Here is a 21,201-nt window from a genome sequence, read left to right on the forward strand (position 1 = left end):
ACAATGACGTGTTCTGTAGACATCAGTCAGCCTTTTTCCCAGCCACCCCAGTGCCCGCTCAATGGACCCATGAATAAAGGAGCCATGGTGGCAGGGACAGAGGCTATGCAAGGGCTTAGCAGCATGGACTCCCCATCACAGTGACTGCTCTGGGTAATACTATGGCTGGGTGCCTAGTCTGCCTAAAGCAGAAGCCAGCACTGAGACCCTGATATGACACCATTCCCTGGGGCAATAGCCAGCCACCTGGTGGCAGGTTGATTACATTGGACCTCTTCTATCATGAAGGAGGCAGATATCTGTCATCACTGAAATAGACACATTTTCTAGGTGTGGATTTGCTTTCTTTGCATATAGTACATCTGCAGCACTACCATCCATGACTCACAGAATGCCTTATCCACCATCACGGCATTCTCCATAGCATTGCTTCTGATCAAGCAGCTCATTTCTCAGCAGAGGAAGTGCAGTAATGGGCTAATGCGCATCCCATGAAATTAATTGGTCTTACCCTGTACCCCATTAACTGGAAGTGGCTGGGCTAATTGGAAGGTGCAATGACTGAAACCCAGTGGCAGCACCTTTTGTGAGATAGCATCCTGAAAGGATGGGGTCCTGTCTTATAGGACATAGTATATGCTTGAATCAAAGACCGTAATGTGGTGTTCTCTCCCCATAGCCAGGATACATGGGTTCAGGAATCAAGAGGTATAAATGGGAGTGGCATCTCTTACTATTATGCCCAATAATCCATGCATAGGAATTTTGATTCCTATTCAGGTATCCTTCAGCTCTGCTGGTTTGTAGGTTTTAGTTCCCTAGTGGGGAACACTTCTAAAAGGGGCTGCAACTGTGATTCCATTAAATTGAAAGATGAGACCTTGCCACTTTAGACTTCTTATGTACTGAATCCACAAAAAGGAGTTAACTCTACTGGCTGAGTGATTGATCCTTATTACCAAGGTGTAACTGGGTTGCAACTATACGATGGAGGAAAGGAAACTATTTCCGGACCCAAGGGATTCTCTGGGGTACCTCTTAGTACTTCCATGTCCAGTAGTAGAGGTTAACCAAAAACTACAGCAACCAAAAAAACAGTCAGGGTGACTGAGGACTCAGGCTCTCCAGGAATTAGGGTTTCAGTCACTCCAGCAGATAAGGAACCCCAACCAGCTGAGGTCCTGATTGAGCATGGGGGAAGCACAGAATGGTTAGGGGAGGAAGAAGCCATGCATATTAGTTACGACCTCAAGACCGGTTACAGAAAAGAAGACTGTACCAGATTTCCGTATTTTCTCTTGTTTATTTTACATACGTGTTTATTTGTATATGCTAACTAATTTCTTCTCTCTCCTTTCCATTTTTATTTTCTGTACAAGTTGTTGGAGGTTAACTGTACCATTTAGTCTTTAGATAACAGATTATTCATTGGGTCTGTGATGGATCTAGGAGTAATTAATATGGCTACAGTGATAAATGCAATGATTGGTAAGACAGTGGGTCTGTTCATTTTGGGATAGCGTGAGAAATTCTTCACTTGGAAGGAGGTTAGTTGTATCTTATGAGGTGGAAATATAGTATTGTTTCATTGTTACATAGAAGGTCAAATGTGTGAGGAAGTGTGCTTGTGGAAACTGAGTAGCCAAAGGAGTGGACTGTGTGAGGATCAAATCTATTGCTTCTGAGCTCTAAACCCATCCTTCTTTGCCGGCTGTCAGAATGGAGGGGGGTCTGCAAATGTTTCTTCTTTGCCAGCTGTCATAATGTTAAGTCTGATCAGCAGAGAACCTTGAAGGGACAGGGAGGAGGAAGAGACTTCCTCTTCCTGGTTCCAGTGTGTCTCACTTGCCAGGCTCCTGAAGAGTATGCTTTCTCCAGCCCTCAACCTGCAGAGGCTGACTTCTTGAGCTCCTGGTTCCTGTAAGCATGCTGCAGCCAGGAGAGCCTAGTGGCCAGCGTGGCCACTCTCTAGCAGCGTCATAGTGGAATGCTACCAGCAGGGCACCTCTACCTGAACAGTCTTACCGACATCCTCCCAGGTAACTTTGAAGCGAGTTCTGAGGCGTGGCACCTTCCTGTGGAGGGCACCCAAGAGCATATAAATTGAATAAATTGGTAGTCCCACCATTATGAGTGAAATGGAATAAAAGATTTATTATAAGAATGAAGAGGGAATGCAATTGTGGGAACTGGTGAAGTCAATGGAAAGCTCTTTTCTTTGCATCTCATGGTGGGCCTGAAGTTGCTATGGGTCCCAGAGCTGGCGGTCAGGAAGAAAAGCTGGATGTGAAGCGGGGAGAGTGAGGACAAATGAATTTGAGTGTGATGGGCAATTTTCTGTGTCAATTTGGCTCTGCTACAGAAGCCAGTTATTTAATCAGACACTAATCTAGATGTGGTTAACATCTACAGTCAGTTGACTTTAAGCAAAGGAGATTACCCTTGATAATGTGGGTGGGCCCTGTCTAATCAGTTGAAGGCCATAAGAGCAAAAACTGAGGTTTCCCAGAAAAGAAGACATTCTGCCTCAAGACTGCAGCCTCCAATCCTGTGTGAGTTTCCGCTTCTCCCACATAGACTGCAGGAGCCCAGCCTGCCCTGCTCCTGTGTGTATTCCTAGCAGTGCTGAACACAGGGCTTGGCCCAGAGTGGATGCTCGATAAATATTTCCTGTCTGGAAACGACAACCATCTGTCAGAGTCAGTGTGAACAGAGCTCTGCCTTGGGGCAGGGGCGGAAGCTGAGGGACGGAGGAGGCCCTTTCCTGTCCTTAGATCCTATGACAGTGAGTGGGAAGCTCTCCAGGTTGAGAATAGGTTTTTGGGAGACAAAGTGGGAAGGGAATCTGAGATCTATAAAGTAAAAATGAAAATTTAGGAGGAGTGCTGGAAGAGATGCAATTTAGGAGAAAGATTCTGAAACTTCAGGTTTGCTGGAGTGGTTGCTGCAGGTGAGGACTTCTGTGGGCTGTTCCAATGTGTCAGGCACTTTCTAAGAACGTCACATATATTACCTCATATCACCCTCACAGCTGCCCCTTGAGATAGGTACTATTATGATCCCATATCACAGATGGGAAAAAGGAGGAACAAAGAGGGCAAGTAGCTGGAAAAGGATCCATTTCACCTCGAGAGTGCTCGTTCTCCAGGCACGTCCTCTCAGGCAAAGGGAAGTGGCCCCTTTGTCTATCCAGCCCAGACCCCCACTTGTATTTTCTGGAGTTTGCCCAGAAAATCCCATGAGGCTAAGTGGGTTTCCTATTTTCTCAGGGACCCATGGTTCGTTCTGCATCAGCCCTGGTGGTCCTCAGTGTGGGGAGAGATGTCTGTGCAGATCTTTTCACTCAGAGCTGCAGAGCGGGCTTTGTGGCTACATGTGCGATTCATAAAGTTTGCATTTTCCACAGGACTTGGTTTCCAGAGCATTTTGGCCTGAGCACTACAAGCTTTCAAGAATCTCAGCCTAGAAATTCTGTCCACAGATTGCTCAGCTACATATATCCTTCCCACGGCTGTGAAGTTTGGCACGGGCGTTCTGTTATTGCTCCAGGATAGGATTTGGAGTTTTATTTTATTAATATTCTTTTCTGCAAGGATTTAGAGGGGAGGGGACCTGGACCAGCACTAGTTTCTTCAGGTTTATCATTATTCCCCACTGACATCCACATTTGGCATCTATCTGTCATCTTTGACCCCGTTTGCCACATTGACTCGTGTCTTCTGTACCTTGAGGGCTGGTCTTTGTGCAATGCATGGAAATAAGAGTGTGGCTCTAGGTGAGGGGATATGTTTACAGTCTATAAATTTGCAACTCCCACATTATTTGGGTTTCAGAACTATGTTTACATTAATTGTTTCTAAGTCAAAATAATCTTGACTTCAAGGCCAGAGCCTGGCTTTGTGGAATTTGATCTTGGACATATTGGGGCTCCTGGTCTCACTGTCCCTACCCTGGGCTGTGTTCTCAGGACCACACTGGCCAATATCCTCAGGGAATGTGTGCTGGTCCACAGCCTACACTGGCCACCTTGTCCAAGCCCACGAGTTCCGGGGCAGGCAGCATTGAAACTTCTGTGCCCAGCTTGGGCACCAGATGGTTGCTAAGGCTGAGAACACTGGGTCCTGGGTTCTGTCTCCCCACAAAGCTGTTTCCCTGGGAGATCTGCTATCTTCCCACCATGCTCCCAAGACATTCAACCTTGCTAGTCATGGAACCCCTGGGCCACTGTCTTCTTGTAGTTCTGAGGACTGTCCCACTTCTGTTATGGGTTGTATTGTGCTCGAAATAGGTATGTTGAAATCAAGTCCTCAGAATGATCTTACTTGGAAATAGTGCCATTGCAGATGTAATTAGTTAAATTAAGACGGGGTTATACTGGAATAGGATGGGCCCCCTAACCTGACGTCCTTAGAGGCAGAGAAGAAGAGATACAGTGACACACAGGGAGAAAGCCGTGTGATGACAAAGACAGAGACAGAGATTGGAGTTATGTAGGCGCCAACCAAGCAACACCAAAGATTGTCATCACCAGCACACCACCAGAGCTAGGAAGAGGCAAGGAAGGATTCCCTACAGGTTTAAGAGGGAGCATCGTCCTGCTGACACCTTGATCTCAGACTTCGAGCCTCCAGAGCAGTGGGAAGTGACATTTCTGTTGTTTTAAGCCACCCAGTTAGTGGCACTTTGTTACAGCAGCTCTAGGAAAGGAATACACCCTCAATCTCAGGGTCAGCAACTTTCTTGTCCCTCAAACACACATCCACACTCCACCCTCCAGAATGGTCCAGCATAACCCCTCCTCAATGGGTATTTGGACTCTTTTTGGTGGTGGATGCCCTTTTCAGAGGCTGAGTGTTGCAAAAGTGATGCTGAGACCAGCCACTTTTCTTCTATCGACAAACTCCGTTATTTATTCCTATCACTATTGAGTTCTAAGCAAAGCTACGTTGTATGAGTAGGTGACCAGGGCTAGGTAAAGTTTGGAGCCATCATTGAAAGGCATGAATTTTCCTTTAAGTTTACTCTCCCATTGTAGAGACCACGCTGAGACCCCGGTTTGATCAAAGATATTTCTCAGAATGCTGAAAACAGGGCTTTCTGTGAGAAATGTGACTTGTAAAAGTCAAATGTTCATGAAATGCAAACTCTTTCATATTTTTATGGCACAGGGCTGCTATAATCAGGGCATGAGCTATGAGATAAAGAAAACCACCAGTCAGCTTCCTTGTCCTTTAAAGCGTTGGGATATTATTTCACTTAGCCTTGGGCTATGTGGGTACTAGGTGTGTACCTCTGAGTTTTGGTCTTTCTCTCCTTGGTGTTCTTTCCAGAAAGTCTCAGTCTTGAATTTCTCACCCGTGATCACTCAGTCACCCTCGGCCTTAGGGCTCCAGTCTGGCCACCGTTCCTGGGCCTTAGCAACTTGGTTCTCACCCTGACGTTAGGAAGAAACAGCTTTCAGACTGGCTTCAGTTTGTATGCATTTAGTCCTGGGCTGTATGTCTGCTCCTGGCTCCGTGAACTGGGGTGAACATGGAGGCCCTCACCTGTGCCCTACAGGCTGAGAAGAGATGAGGTCCTAGGGCTCTGCAGAAAGAGGAATTTCTCCAGAATGGCCAATGGGCCATAAAGTTATGGTTAAAGAGTGAAGCTACAAGCAAGAGAAGCAGGACTGAGCCTCAGCTCTTGAGTAGATGCTGTGTACCAGGGGCCATGTGCTAAGAAGACTGATGAACAAACCAGATTGAAATCCCTGTCACTCAAGAGAAGAAGCAGGGAGATGAGGTTGGAGGTCCTTTGCTCAGAGGATTAGAGCCACTTTGGGAAGTGGAGTGCTCTGGGGTCAGGACAAGTGACTCACGACAGAGGCTGCACAGTGATAGTGCTGGTGGCATATTTTCATGGAGGACTGGAGTCAGGCCATGGGGTGAAGTTTATTTCCCTTGTTAAGACTAGATGGTGGGTGTGGGAGATCTCATCTGGAGTGTATTGACCAGTCTTCTGGATATTTCCAGTGAAAGGGATGGAATTAATAAAATCTTCAGCTAAATCCAGTGAAGGAGATGGAATTAATAAGATCTGTAGCTAAATATCATCTTCCAATGAGATTTGAAGAAAAAGGAGATGTAGAAATAGAAAGAGAAGGGGCAGAAAGAAGAAAGGCTGATACTGGCCTCCTGGCTCCAGTCCACAAACACCACAGTCCCCAGGCATGGTAGAGTAGCGCTCCCCTTGGGTACCTAGGGACACAAAGGTCTGCCGAGATGCCACCCAGCGTGAGAGGCACGTGGTGGCTTCCTGGGCCTCACAGGTGGGTTTCTGTGTTGGGATGTCAGCTCCAATCCAGATGCTGGCTTCCGGCAGTGGTCAGCACAGGAAACGTCCATCACATCATGGACTGGCGTGCAATGTGACTGAGACGTTGCAGTCCCCAGGTGGGCTCTCTCCATCCTAATTTCGCAGAGTTCCCTGCAGCCCAGCAGGCCCTACTGTGTTCTGAATGAAGAGCTGCCGACCGTGTGTCTGGTCTGGACTCTTGGAAGGAGTGTCAGCAACACCTACCAGCCAGCTTCTGCTGTAAGCAGGCTGCCACAGGCAACAGCCAGCTGGAGGAATGCATTAGCCCGATGAACCAACCTCCAGGGAAGCCCTCTTTTCACTTTAGAACTTTCTAGCCTTTTACAAAAACACCTAATTCAAGGGACTGAACCAACCATTGGCTTCAGTCAGAAGTATGCGATACACAACACACATCTCTCACACACACACACGCGCGCGCACACACGCATGCAGGAGCTTTGGGGTTCGCCAGTGGCCGTGTTTTTTGTTTTTGCAGACTGTTAATTGCAATCTCTCTGCGCTGATCTGACACCTAGATAATTCCCTTCTTAAGACATTCTGTGAAGAACAGGATTCTGGTTTGGCTCTTTGCTCTTAAAAGTCAACTTGAACCGAGAGGCTCTTCTCATTCTGCTGCAGGCTGGGAATGGTTTCCTACCTTAATGCTCTCATGTTTTGTTCTTTTGCATCAGTACTGCTTTATGAGATTATTTCTTTCTAAATGACTTATAGGCTGTGTCTGTGGGAGGCAGGCACACGTGTATGTATGTGTGTGTGTGTTGTAGACTGAGATTCTGGAGCTAAGGAGAATTGTGTGTTAAAGCACAAACGGAACGGTTTTGGTATATAACTGCACTTATATCGGTTGCCTCCCCTCACTCCCCAGGCCTTTAATTGTTCATATTTTAACTGGAACACACTTCTGATCCATATGCGTAAGATTTAACTTTGGCTCACTCAGCAGGGTCCTAAGCTTGAACATTTTACCTATAGAGAAGCCTTCTTCTTTTCAAATTAAAATTCTTTTTGAGATTCACACGCAGTTGTAAGAAATAATGCAGAGAGATCCTCTGCATTATTTCTTTCCCCCAATGATAACGTTTTGCAAAACCATAGTAAAGTATCACAATCAGGATATTGATGATGATACAGTCAAGCTATGGAACAGTTCCCTCACCACAATGACCCTCACCCTCCACTCCCACCCACTTCCATCCCCTGCCCCTGGCAACCACTTCTCTGTTCTCCAGTTCTGTAACTTTGAAAGACATGTCTTGTTTTGTTTTGTAAATCAGGCTAATCTTGGTGAAGTTGACTTTATGCCTCACTAGCGTCCTAAGCCCTCTGCCATTGGCTAGATAGAAATTTAAAGCAGCTGTTCTCCATGCTCTTTACACAGTCAGCATTGTGCTGTAGTGACTGATAGTGTGGGCTCTACAGGTGGAATCATACAGGAATTACTAGCCTGGTGATCTAAGACAAGTTGCTTAACCTTCATATGCAAAATGGGATGATAATAATAGGACACAGAGACTGTTGAGGGATTAACTAGGTTAATAGATCCGAGTACTAAGGACAGTGCTTCTCAAGCTTTACTGTCACTCAGAGCTCCTGTCATTTTATGGGGCCTGAGAGTGTGCATTCTAACAAGCTCCCAGGTGATGCTAATGCTTCTGGCCCTCAGACCACGCTCTGTAGCAAGGACTCAGGAGTGCCTGATACACAGTAAGCACTCAAGAATCGTCGGCTGTGTTTTTCCAGATGAGTCTGAAGCTATGTTGGATAGAAGCCGGAGCAATGAGCCTGAGTTTTAAGGTTCAGAGCCTGGAATGCCCCTAGCTTTGCCAGCCCCAGGGCCAGCCTAGACCTCAAGAGTGAGGCTGCTGGTCAACCTTAACAGAAATGGGTGAGAGAGTGTGGGCGCGCCCCTGCCCGAATCTCTATCCCCGTGCTGTTTCCTGTAGGAAGAGGCACGCCCAGGAGTCACTTCTCTTTCTTACTAGCGTCTCCTGCCTCCAGAAATGCAACTCCTGCAGGTGGCTTCCTTCTCCACCTGGGCAGGCAGGTGTTGGGGGGCGGTGAGAGAAGAAAGACCACCTGTGCCCAGGTGGCTGTAAACTGCCTGGGGCAACTGTGCCCAGCAGCTCTAAACTGCCAAAGGTTGACTTGCCCTTCATACATCAGGGATAATAGTGGGAATGATAGCTGTGCCCTGGCAGCAGCCCTACCACATGTCCTCGTGGAGTCTCTGTGCCTCAGGCAGCCACGGTTACTGGTCCTGAGATGGCAGCCCTGGGAAAAGTGAGCAGGCTGGGGTTTTTCTGTCCAAGGCAAGTTGGAATGCCATCTTCCTGGCATTAAATCTCACAAGTGACCCAACCTGGTTGTAGAAATACAAATAGCACATAAGTACACTCACAGGTGTGTGCATGTCCACTTGACACACCCCTGCTGTTACAGGGTATCCCCCAGCTTCTTCATGCCTGTCGACCTTCTGGGAATAGAAAACGTCTTGTGCTTGTTTTAAGTTGCATTTCTCTAATGACTAGAAAGGCTGAGCCTCCCTTCTGGTGTTTATTTGCCGCCTGCAGCTCATGAAATCAGGTTTCTAGCAACACCCTGGCCACCAGCTCGGCACACCAATGAGGAGGCACCACCGAGGCTTCATAGGAGGAGATGAGCAGTATTTTTTTGTTTAACGTAAAGACTCTGCTGCAGAAGCAGTGGCTGCAGCCCCCAGAGGGCCAGCAGCTCATGTTGGAAGAGAGAAGAAAGCTTCCATGTGACACCAGACTCTTTCTGTTCTGGTAACTATTCATCATCATTCTGTGTCCGTGACGGTGCAGCTCCAGCCAGCCCGTCTGTGTCCAACAAGAGGGCCATTCACGGATCCACACGGTCCTGAGGCAGTGTGATGCAGCCAGCGGGAAGAGCCCCAGGCCTGGGGCCAGCAGACCCAGGTTCAAATCCCAGCTCTCCCTGCGGAGAGCACTTTCCCCCAGCTCTCCTACTCTTTGCCATCTTGCAGCTTTTGACCTGCCTCCGCCCGTCCTTAGCCCTCACTGCACCCTTGGCCTCTGTGGTGCTGTTTTTTCCAGCTCCTCTCCCAGCCCCTGGGACCACTCTTCCCCTCTGCCCTTGAAGGGTCCTAGTCTGGGTGTCCTCCAAGTCCCTGTCTGTACAAGCAGTTCCTCCTGATAGCACCCACTGGGCAGCTTCAGCTTGTCTCCACCCAGCCGGCTTCCGGCAGGCACTCTCTCCTGGGCCCCTGCTCACATCCCCCTGCTTTGCAGCAATGCTATCTGGCGCTCTGTTCCCAGGAACGCTTGCCGTGTCCACACCTGAAGGCATTTCTCCCTGAAGCTTCTTCTGCTGTGGGCCAGGTCTTAGTAAATGGTACTGAGTAGTCACTTGAGCCAAAGACCTTAAGAGTTCGGCCCTCCATCTCTGCTGCTAGAAACTTTTCCATGACTCCCCACTGCACACTGAATGAAATCCAGGCTCTCTGGAGTTCTTTCCTAACTTAAATTCTTGATTTTCCTCCTCCACTGATTTCCCTGAATGTCTTGTTCATTCAGGTCAAACTGGACTACTTATAATTAATCATGTGCTACCCGAATAATCATGTACCTTCTGATCTCTGCAGGCAGAGAGCAGGGTTTGTCAACGTTGGCACTATTGACATTTTCAGACAGATCATTCTTTGTGGTGAGGGGATCTCCTGTGTATTGTAAGATGTTCAGCAGCATCTCTGGCCTCTACCCAGTAACATCATCTCCCCAGTCATGACGATTAAAGATGTCTCCAGACATTGCCTAATGTTCCCTGGGAAGCAAAAACTGCCCCCTACTGAGAATCACTGATCAAGAGTTCATGTTGTTTCATCTGCTTGGAAAGCCCGCTCCCACGTCTCCCTTCCCCTAATTTGTAATTTAGTGATAAATTCAACAAAGTAAATTATAGAAAAATATGCGCTATGCTTGTTATATGTGCAAGGGAATGAGGAATAGAATATGCAAAGATGAACAAAGTGATGTAAGGTGTGTTTCCTGAGGCTTCTCTTGTCGAGGGTTAAAAATGTGATGCCTTCTTATAGAACCCACCTGCATTTGGCTGTCTCTCACCTCCACCTGTTATTGTAGGATTCTGGCCCCAGAAATTCCTGGGAGCAGTTAATCTCCCATGGCTTCACAAAAGAATCCCATGACAGACAAGGTACCTCTCCCACGTAATCCACCCCCGGCCTCAGACACTTGTCAGGCTGGGTGATGCCCATACATGAGGTACCTGCCAAGTGCTGAGGGTTCTGCACCTCGAAGTGGCCCTGCATCTGTGGGAACCCTCGCGGCACCACTGTCTCTTTGTGTTCTCTCCAGAACTATAGATACGGGATTCTAATGAAACTACTCTTTGCTGCTTAGACAGGTACCCATGGAAGGCTGGGCTGGGAGTCAGCCCAAGGGACAGATACTATGACAGACTCGTTATTCTGCCACCTTGGCTTTGTTACTTATGCAGCGTGTCATGCCTGATGCTCTCCCAAGATGCCCACCAGGGCAGGGTCCTGGTGGCTGGCCCCCCAGCTCTCCAGATCCGCTGAAACATGTCTGAATCCCAGTGGCATCAAACCATAATCAGTGTCAAGGCTGCAAAGAACAAAGAGCTTTATTTGGGGTCTTAAGTATTGCATTTCAGGAGACACAGATCCTAGTGAAACCAAAAGAGTGTTTCGGAGAGGGGAGTCAGGGGCTTATAAAGACAGAAAGCCACACGGTTGTTCTAGTTGCCCAGGGAGAATTGTGATGGACTTTGATGCAATTAGTCAGGAAATATTTGTTCTTAAGGAATTGCGAGTTGTTTTAGGGTAGGGGTCCGATAAGTGGGTAGGCTGTCACAAGTTATTTTAGGGTAAGGGTCCAATAAGTTTCTTGAGTTTCTGACAGATCTGCTGGATGTCTTTGTCAGGACAATAAGCAGTCAAAAAGTCAGATTCCATCCAGGTTGAGACGTGAATATATCACACCTCTTTAATGGCCTCCTGGCTCCATTTTAGAGAGCTCTCTTAGCAATTACGATTCCATTTTGATTTTCCTTCCACAGCGGTGTCAACTGGAAAAAAACACAGTGTAAGAGCTGTGAGCTGAGTTTTATTCAGTGTCTTACTGAGGACTACATACTGGGAAACAGCCTCTCAGAGAGCTCTAAGATTATATATGTGATTTTGGCTAAGCGGTATGTGCAATCAGGCATACATCTGCTCGTCGCAAGGAACAGATATCTCAGCTAATGATTTTAGTGCTTTTTCTAAGTATGAGAAGATGCAAGAATCTGGCTTCATAAAAATTTCTCCTGAAATATATCCGAGGGCCTGTTTGCCTGTTTTCCCAAAGCACAGTGTCTTATCTTGTTCTTCATCCTGAATTCCCTTCAGAGTGTACTGTAGGGCAGTGATAGCATGGCTAATGACATAATCCTTGAGGAATCAGATGGTGAGTGACAGTCCTTTTTTTTTTACAGTGGTGAGCATGGACCAATCTGGAATAGATACTCCGTGCAATGGGCTGTGACATTATGAATGAACTTTTTTTTTAATAGCCAATTTTCTTAAACACTCTTGTTATTCTTTTTTTTTTTAAAAAAAAACCTGATTCATCCTCAAGTCTTGCCTTCAAGATTTCTGAGCTTCCTTCCTTTAGACCTCTCTGCTCCCAATATGACGGATTGTGGGCTCTCACTCTCCTACGAGGTCCTACACTTTGACCCTCTTACGGACCTTTAATAAATTCTGCTCTGTAGTATAGGTATTTGGGTACTTTTCTCTCCCCTCTGATGTGAATACTCCTTGAAGATATGGCGTGCCTTAAACCCACTGTAGGTGCCATCAGTGTACGATGAAACTCCAGCTGCGTGACTGGACTTCATGAGTACATAACAGACATCATGTGCCATGGACTGGTGACAGAGGTGAACTGTAGGTGACATGAGGGTGTCACCTCATGTGACACCTACATGGAACATCCAGGACACTGTTGAACGAAAAAAAAAAAAAAGCACAACGTGAGAGTGGTGAGTTAAATTTTATTTGGGGCAAAATGAGGACTATAGCCTGGGAGACAGCATCTCAGATAGCTCTGAGGAACAGCTCCACAGAGGTAAGGGGAAAGGTCAGTATTATATATGATTTTAGTGCAGGGAGGTATGTGCAGTCAAGCACACACACGTTTTAGCAGGGCGTTGCTGCTAGTCACAAGGAGCAGATGTCTCCATTCGTGATCTTAGTACTTTTCTAAGAGATATGAGAAGATGCAAGAATTGGGGCTTATAAAATCTTCTCCTGAAAATAACTCTCTGAAGGTCTGTGCTGCCAGTTTTCCCCAGAGCACAGAGTGCCTTATTCCTGATCTTCACCCTGAACCCCTTTCAGTGTGTGCTGAGGGTCAGCAGCTGCAGTGGCCATTGACTTCATCTTTGTAGAGACAGATGGCGAGTGCCAATTTTTAATTGGTAACACAAAGATCTTTGACCTGCTCTGCCACTATTTCATTGGGGCCCTGGCCAGCTCTCATAACTCCTCCATCTCAGTGTCCCATCCATAAAATGAGGGAAACAGACCCCAGGGATCTGGCGAGACTCCATTTATGTGAACTGAACCACTGAGAGGAAACCCTCTCCTGTTATTCAAGGGCTATTTTCCGTAATCTGTGCATTTTAGACCAGGAAATAGTGGTGTGGTTTTTCAGTAAAATACCCCAGTGATCGCCTGTCTGTCTTCAGATATCGTTCACACAAAGAGCTTATATTCAGGAAGAACTCAGCAGGTTGGAAGTGAGGGTTGAAATCCAATTCCCATCACTCCTGGCCTAGATTCCTCTGCTCCTCAGATGCTTTCCTGTAGTCCTGGGGAACTTCTGGAAGCCGGGACCAACTTACAGCCACAGCCAAAAACCAGGACCCTTACTCCAGGGCACCAGGGCTCTGGGAAGGTTCAGGAAAAGCTTTGATTTCTAATAGAATCCTGTTGTTCAGGAAATCAGAGAGGGGTAGTTTAGGGGCAGAAACTTCATTGTTCAAGAGCCCACCTGCGAGTTGTGAGGGACCTGGGGGTTGTAGGTGCTGCTGACTAGGAAAAGGAAAGGTGTTCCCCTCTCCCCACCTTGCTGATTTTGCAGAGGGTGGGGACCACAGTGAAGGGAGGAAGGAGTTTGCATGGGAAGTATAGCTATCACAGAGCCTTGCTCATCCAGAATTACGGGAATAAGTTTTGCCATGAGTGGATTTCCCAGAAAATAGAATATCAGCCCTGTGAGCAGATTTTGAAAAAGTATTATCATCTGGGGAGAAATCTTTCTGATGGGTGTTGCACCTTGCCCAGCTCCTTAAAAGGAGCACGTGGGAGAGCATTTTGCTTCTTCCGTGATTCAGCCTTATAGCCCATCACTTGCACCTGAGCTTTAGCTAGTCTCATGGGTTCTGACACATGCCCCATGCTTTTCCTTCTGAGCCTTGGTGCCCTTGTCTCCAAATGTCTTCATCCTATGACCTTCTACTCTGTATTCTCCCCAAAGCACACACAGTGAGTTCCAAATAAACATCTTTGAATGAACAACTTAGGGTCATAAAGACCCCTACCATTTTGAAGTTCTGTCCAGTTGGCGAAGCACTTTGCTTGTCTTTTTTGAAACAGAGTTGTCCTCAGGGGCTCCCATAAGGGGGAAACTCCTGTTCATCCTTTCACTCCTTCTACAAACATTTCATTACTTCCTCCTTTGTCCTGGCATGATGCCAGGCATCAGAGGTGTAGAGACGAATCAAATCTGCTTCTTTCCCTCAAGGAGCTGATGATCTAAAATTTATATGAAGAAAGTGGACACAATTTAGTATGCAAGTGCTCTGCTGGGTCATGCCCCACCTGCCATGGTACACAGAGAAGGGGATAGTTCCCCTATGCCTAATGGCTAAGACAAAGGTGTTTTTAAAATTTCTTTTTGATTTCCTTCATTCTCTCTCTTTTCTCACTGTCATGCCTTGATATACCCGGTACACCTACTCTTACCATCTCTCCTTCCCTCTTATCACCTGCTGTTTCTCATCTACTCATTTCTAGGAAATTGGTTGAATTCGTCGTATCCTTTCCTTTTAGCAGTGTGTTTCAGCTCTGCCTGCCTGCACTTTACAGGTACCTGGGAATCCGTTAATCCCCATACTGTGTCCCAGGCTCAGAGATTTTGATCTAATTAGTCAGAGTAGGTCTCAGACTCCCAGCTGATGCTGGTATGCACCAGAGTTTAGAACTGTTTTATGGGCCATTGTAAATCTATAGATCTGGCAAGGCTTGGGGATGGCCCTAGACTAACCTGCAGATTAAGGGCATGGGTTTTGTGACAGTGCTTTTCTAAGCACAGAATCTATTCTTAAATCACTGGAGTCTGAAGACCCAGTCCTGGCCTCTTTGCAAGTTGTAACAGCCAGTGGAAGAGTCAACAGATAGAGTGGCCCAGGGCCAAGAAACGGCCCAATCCATACTCCAAGATGTCTTAACACCTCACAAGCAGTTGTGATGGTGACTGAGGTAATTTCTAATCAGGTGTTTGAAATCTCAGCTAATCAATGTTGGTGCTAACAAGGGGCCAGAGATTTTATCATAATGGCCAAATCATCATAACTCAGTCTATAAACTGAAAAGCTTCAAGATCTGTGGTTTGAAAACTGAATATAAGCTATTTATATACCCAGAAAGGTTAACTGTCACCTGACATCCATAAGATATACCTAGGAGGGCCAAGTTACCAAAGTAGTGACAAGCTGCCACCTTCTAATTTCTGAAAGATCTTCTCTCAAAAATCAGCCTAGTCACGGCACTTCCTTGGTGGTCTAGTGGTTAAGACTTCGCCGTCCAATGCAGGGGGTGAGGGTTTGATCCCTGGTCGGGGAGCTAAGATCTCACATGCTTCGCGGCCAAAAAAACCAAACCAAACAAACAAAAAACCAGAAGCAATATTGTAACAAACTCAATAAAGACTTTAAAAATGGTCCACATCAAAAAAAAAAAAAAAAAGAAAAAATCAACCGAGTCCAGCTCTGGCTGCATCCAGCTGTCGGTGAAGTGAGTCCACATAGCAGCCACTTGGTGCTGTTTGCAACACTCAGATGATTTTAGTCAATTGGCAAACATTTATGGAACACCTACTGTGGGCCTAGCATAGAGGAACATGGACGTGGATAAACATAGATGTTGTCCTTGAGGCACTTGCTGTCTTGTGAGACTGACTCCAACTTTTCTAATGTATGAAGATGAAATCATAGCCCAGAAGATAACTCATAGCTGCATCCTCCAGCCCAGGGCTCACGCAGAGCAGCAAACAAGGGCTGAAAAAGTCAGTGGGGTAGGAGGCGCTTTAGGGCTCTGTTCCCTGAGCCTGAAACTCAGGGTAATTAGCATGCCTCCCTTGCTTTCACCCAGGAATAGGTAATGCAGAGATTAAACAAAGCGGTTTAATGCAACAGGTATGTAATGGGCATCAACTTTGTGATGAAATTGATGAAGCAGAAATGAAATACTCATGGTCTGTGACCTCAAGGAAGTGATGAAGGGAAGACAAGTGCTTGGCTTATTCTAATATAAAAGAAAATAATGACAGTGATAATTATGATGCTGATGATAATGGCAGCTCCCCTGTGGTGAGTGGTCAGTGTGTGCTGGGCACAGTGCTCAGTTCTCGTCCTGCACACATAGCACACCCATTCTGTGATGTCAGTGCCCTTGTCATCATATACCCTTGAGAAAACCGAGGATGTGAGAGGTTGGCTAATGTGCCCAGGATCACACAGCCTGTAAGGAACCTTCCCGAGATCCAAATCCAGGCCCATCTTCTCCATAGCCTGAGCACTCAACATCTGTGGTGCATTCTGAGAAGAGAGGCCTAAAGGAGATTCTTTGGGGGCTGGAGGGGGCGAGGACACTTCTGGATAGGGGCTGGATTGGGTTCTCCCAGAAGCTGACCCTGAAATGAGGATTTGAATGCAAGTAGTTTATTGGGAGGTGATCCCAGGAGGCGCTGGTTGGGAGTAGTGATGTGAGACAGAGGGAAGGGAAGGCAAGGCAAGGGAAGGGAAGGGAAGGGAAGAGAAGCGAAGGGAAGTGAAGGGAAGCTAAAGGAAGCAAAGGGAAGCAAAGGGAAGGTCACCAAGTCATGGTACATAACCTGAGAAGTTCCCCCTGTGGGCAACTGGATGTCAGTCTCAGTGGGACACTACGTGAGATAGTGCAGACCCACTTCAAAGCCATCCTACCTGAGTGGTGAGGAAGCTGAGATCCTTGTTACCATGCTTTTTACTACCTGTCATTAGTTGAGGGCCACTTTTTCTTTTTTTTTAATGTGGACCATTTTTAAAGTCTTTATTGAATTTGCTACAATATTATTTCTGTTTTATGTTTTGATTTTTTGACCCGAGGCACGTGGGATCTTAGCTACCCGTGGGATCTTAGCTACCCGACCAGGGATTGAACCTGCACCCCCTGCGTTGGAAGGTGAAGTCTTAACCACTGGACCGCCAGGGAAGTCCTGAGGGCCACTTCTAAGGGCATTAATTCTTTGGTCCTCTGGCTGTGGGCAGAGCAGGCTCGGCGCTCTCAGTGGACAGCCTCATGTATCTAGGCAAGTGCACTGTTCTAGGCCTGTCTTGAGCTATGGGCCCTGGAGGCCCAGGGTGAAGGATGGCAATGCAAGTCCTCCCCGATCTGCGCTGGGGAGGCTGTGTGATATGCTTGAGCTCAGAGACCCACACCACTAACTCTTCTTCAGGATTAGTGGTTTTCAGGCTCCACAGGGGTGAGTGCGAGCCCAGCAGAGAGGGACTTCTCACCCATAAACAGGGTACTTTGCAGCATGGGTACTTTGCTGACCTCCCCACGATGATCAGAATGATGTCCCAGCATTTCAAAGATCAAAGATCTGGGAGTTTGTTCGTAAACTGGTGTAGATGCCTTTGTCGACTGAAAAAAAAAGCACAACCTAAAAGTTGAGAATTATGTTTTATTTGGCGGACAAAACTGAGGGCTTTAGCCCAGAAGACAGCCTCTCAGCTCTTACCAAAGAAGTAAGGGAGGGGCCTGGATAGATAGAGTTTTGCAACAAAAACCAGGTAGTCGGAACATCAAAAGATTACGGTTAATTAAAGAAAACCAGACATCTCAAGTTAATGAATTTAGCGCTTTTCTATGTATGGGAAGATGCAAGAGTCGGGGCTCATAGCAATCATTACTTTAATATGTACCTTGCTCTCTAGGGCCACAGTCCTATTCTTTCCCATCCTGAGTCACCTCAGGGTACACAGTTGGGGGTGGCCGCAGTGGCCTCAGTGGCTGCTGGCTTGATGACTGCAACATCTTTTGTCTACTGATACCGCAGGCAACATTTTTCATCCACACCCTTGGAGACAAATTTTACAAGCCCTGCTGAATTTCAGGGCAGTGGACCTGGATTTGAGTGTCAGCTTTGGTAACGTCAACCAGGCCAGCCTTTCTGGGTTCTTGTTGACTGGCCGGCCTGCAGCACCCCATGTCACTCAGCGCAGATCTGGACCCTCTCTTGGGAACATGGGGCAAACGACGCACTGTGTGAGCTCTTCTGCAGTTCCATGAGGGATGGACACAGAGCAGTGGAAAGGAGCATGGGCTTGGGAACCAGGGACCAGGATAGAGGCCTGCTCTGCTCTTTACTGGCTGAATTGCTCTAGGCAAATCACTTAGTCATTCTGAGCCTCATTTCCCTCATTTGTAGGTTGGAGATAAAAATACTCCATTCTTTTTAGTGTTTTTGTGAGAATTAGGTCAGATAGTGCCTGTGCGATGCTTTGTATGGCCTGCAGGACATAGCAAGACTCAGTAGATGGTGGCTTCTTATTATCATCATGTTGCCCCAACCAGCATCCTACTTGGTGGAGGCAGGAGGGAGCACTCCAGTGCTTTGTGAGCCTGGAAGAAGTCCTGACGTCATGGGAGCAGATGCTCTTTGCTTGTCTCTGTCTGTAATTATGAGGCTTTGTTCTTTTCCACAATTAGACATATCAGGTTCAAAAGAGTCATTGTCTCACGCTAATGAATAGATTAATAACCTCCCTCCCCAGATGCAGGAGACTTTATCAGCCTCTTGAAATGTTGATGATATCTCTGAAAGGGAGCTTTAGGGAGACGCTCCTAAATAAATCATTCATCCCTGCCGCACCTGAGCCCCACCCTTGTCTGTGGGGTGGGGGCCTGAGGCCATGGCACAGTGTACTGGCTTGGGGGTCAGTCAGGGGGCACATGAAGTGGGTGCCCGCAGGCTAGCCACTAACCAGCTGTGTGGGGAAAGGTGAAAAGCCCGACTCTAATATCAGGGGGCAGGATAAAGGCTGAAGGAGCTAGAGAAAGGAAAAGGAATGCCTTTCAAGCTTGTGCTCAAGCTTGCGGCTCAAAGGTGTGTTCAGGCAGGCCCAGCTTTGAAGGCGAGAGGCTTGTGGTCACTGTGCCCCGCCTCCCCTCTCTAGAAGACCTGCCTCCCGATTGCTGTGCCCTTGGCTGAGTCTCTCCTGGCTCGGCGTCAGCCTTTAGGACTGAGCGTCATCAGTTTTGTGTCCTACTCTGATTTGGGGTGCAGACTGCTTAATGTGCTATGTGTGAAGGGCTCCTCTTCTCTCTTCCCAATTTTACCCAACCAATGTTGTTTCCTTTATCCCTGAATATGTATTCCAGCTGTCTGATGTGGGGGGCAGACCCCTTAACTGGCAGAGGATCCCTGCTCCGATCTGGTGGGGAGCCCTACCCCTTTAGCATTTGATGAGTTCTGATACTTTCTCATTTCCCTGCAGAAGGTCAGCAGCCTATGGAGGAAGCAGAACTTATCTAGAATGATGTTTCCCCAAATTGAGTAGAGTATCAGAGCCTTTTAACAAACACAACTGGATTTCATATTTATTCTTCTGCTTTCATAATAGACGTTGACCTATCCTGAAATGAACTATATACTTTTAAAATTATCTACCAGATCACACACAGAAAGCATTAGGTTTTTTTCATTCCTCTCCAGAATTAACTTTTTAATTTGAGAGGCAGACTTGAATGAAAAACACTGAGACCAAGGTATCTAACATTTCAAGAGAAAATGGTGAGACTTTAAAAATGGCAAAGTTCACCAGGCCAGGCCCCCCATCCCTGGTATGGCCGGTTTGTAGGAGCTGACCTTCTCAGAAGGATTGGAAGTCTAAGCAAAGCCAACCGTTAGCTTCCAAATTGATTTTCCAACCAAAACTGGAACAGTTCTCAAATGGTCCCAGGATTTGGGGCTATTAATACCGAAGAACAATGAGAAGGAAAAAGTGAGTGTGTGAGAGGTGATTTATCACTGAAAGGAAGTTGCAAGGGTGGACACTTGTATGCAACCCAATCACAGACCCCTCTGGAGATGTTCCAGGGAAGAGATGGAGAAAGTAAAGGGAGAGCGTTTCCGAAGGATATTAAAGCTTATAAAAGGAGGTAATGTGGGCTTTGGGCCTGAAATGAGCAAGTGAGGCGCTGACCACATTGAACTTCTCATAACCACAGCAGGCTTTTGTGCAGCTGTCATCGGCACCTGAGACACCCCATGGGCCTTCCCTTGTATTTATTTCTTACCATTAGTCCATCACCAAGCAGGTTAAATGGCAGGAAGAAAGTCTCCCCACCCGAGTGTGGGACTGTGACCGCTGCGGCTCAAACCCGTGGTCTCAGCTCGGGTGTCAGGTTCTTGGGTGTCAAGGCCACAGCTCCAGCTGCTGACCAGTAAGACCAGCTATGGCCCAGTGGGGGTGGAGGCATACAGGACAGTGAGGTTGGGCAGGCAGAGCCTGGCTGGGTGTTCTGGGAATGGACACCTGACCTCACCATTTCTTTTTTCATAGTTCTTGCAAAAGTTATTTATTATTATTTATAGCTTTATTGAAGTAGAATTGATACACAATAAATTATACATATTTAAAGTATGCAACTTGCACACTTTCTATATAAATGTATATGTGTACAGATGTGTGTATACATGTGTCTTTACTTGAAGGACTGGGGAGAATCAGCAAATCCATAAAATGTTTTGTTTGTGTGCAGGGCATTCTTGTGGGATATACACCAATCACATTCCTTTGGGGTAAGACAAACAAGAGGAGGAAAGGCTACTGAGATGGGCTTCCAGCTATCAATCCCTGAGAGACCAGAGGTGGGACCAATGGCAAATATAAACCACGTTCCCCAAATGGCCAGGCAAGTGTCTCTAAAAATGAACAACATGTATTTATCTAATCTAGAGGGTGAGAACAATACCTTACACTGGTGTCGTCTGTTGTAGTTTTTAAAATGTTATACTACCAGTATTTCATGGGGGAGGGACAACATATCTGGATTGTTATTATGGTTATTACTAATCATCATTTACCAAGCCTTCTCCTTAGAAGTCATTCGATGGCTAAATGGGAGAGAGTAGAAGGGATTCATGTCACTGGAGGGCTGTGGCTGTTTCTAAGATCTGCAGTCCCGCTGGAGAAGCCTCTGAAGGGCTGACCAGATGACTTTCCACTGTTAACACTACATCCACTTGGCAGCATCAATCTCAACCCTCTGCTGCCCAGACCATGCCTCCTGCTAATGCACATTGCTGCCAACAGAGTGAAAATAGGGAAAATACTGTGTGTTTAATCAGTATTGGCCAAGGAATGGGTGGGGCAAGGGCAGTGGTGCAGAAACATCTGGGAATGAGGAGAGATCTGGTGTATGGAGGAGAGTCAAGCCTCATAAAGGCATTTATGGTGTGATTAGGACCAGAATTGTTGGCATCATATGTTTACTGGTCCCCCAGG

Source organism: Tursiops truncatus, chromosome 3 (genome assembly GCF_011762595.2).
Source record: "Tursiops truncatus isolate mTurTru1 chromosome 3, mTurTru1.mat.Y, whole genome shotgun sequence".
NCBI classification, from domain to species: Eukaryota; Metazoa; Chordata; class Mammalia; order Artiodactyla; family Delphinidae; genus Tursiops; species Tursiops truncatus.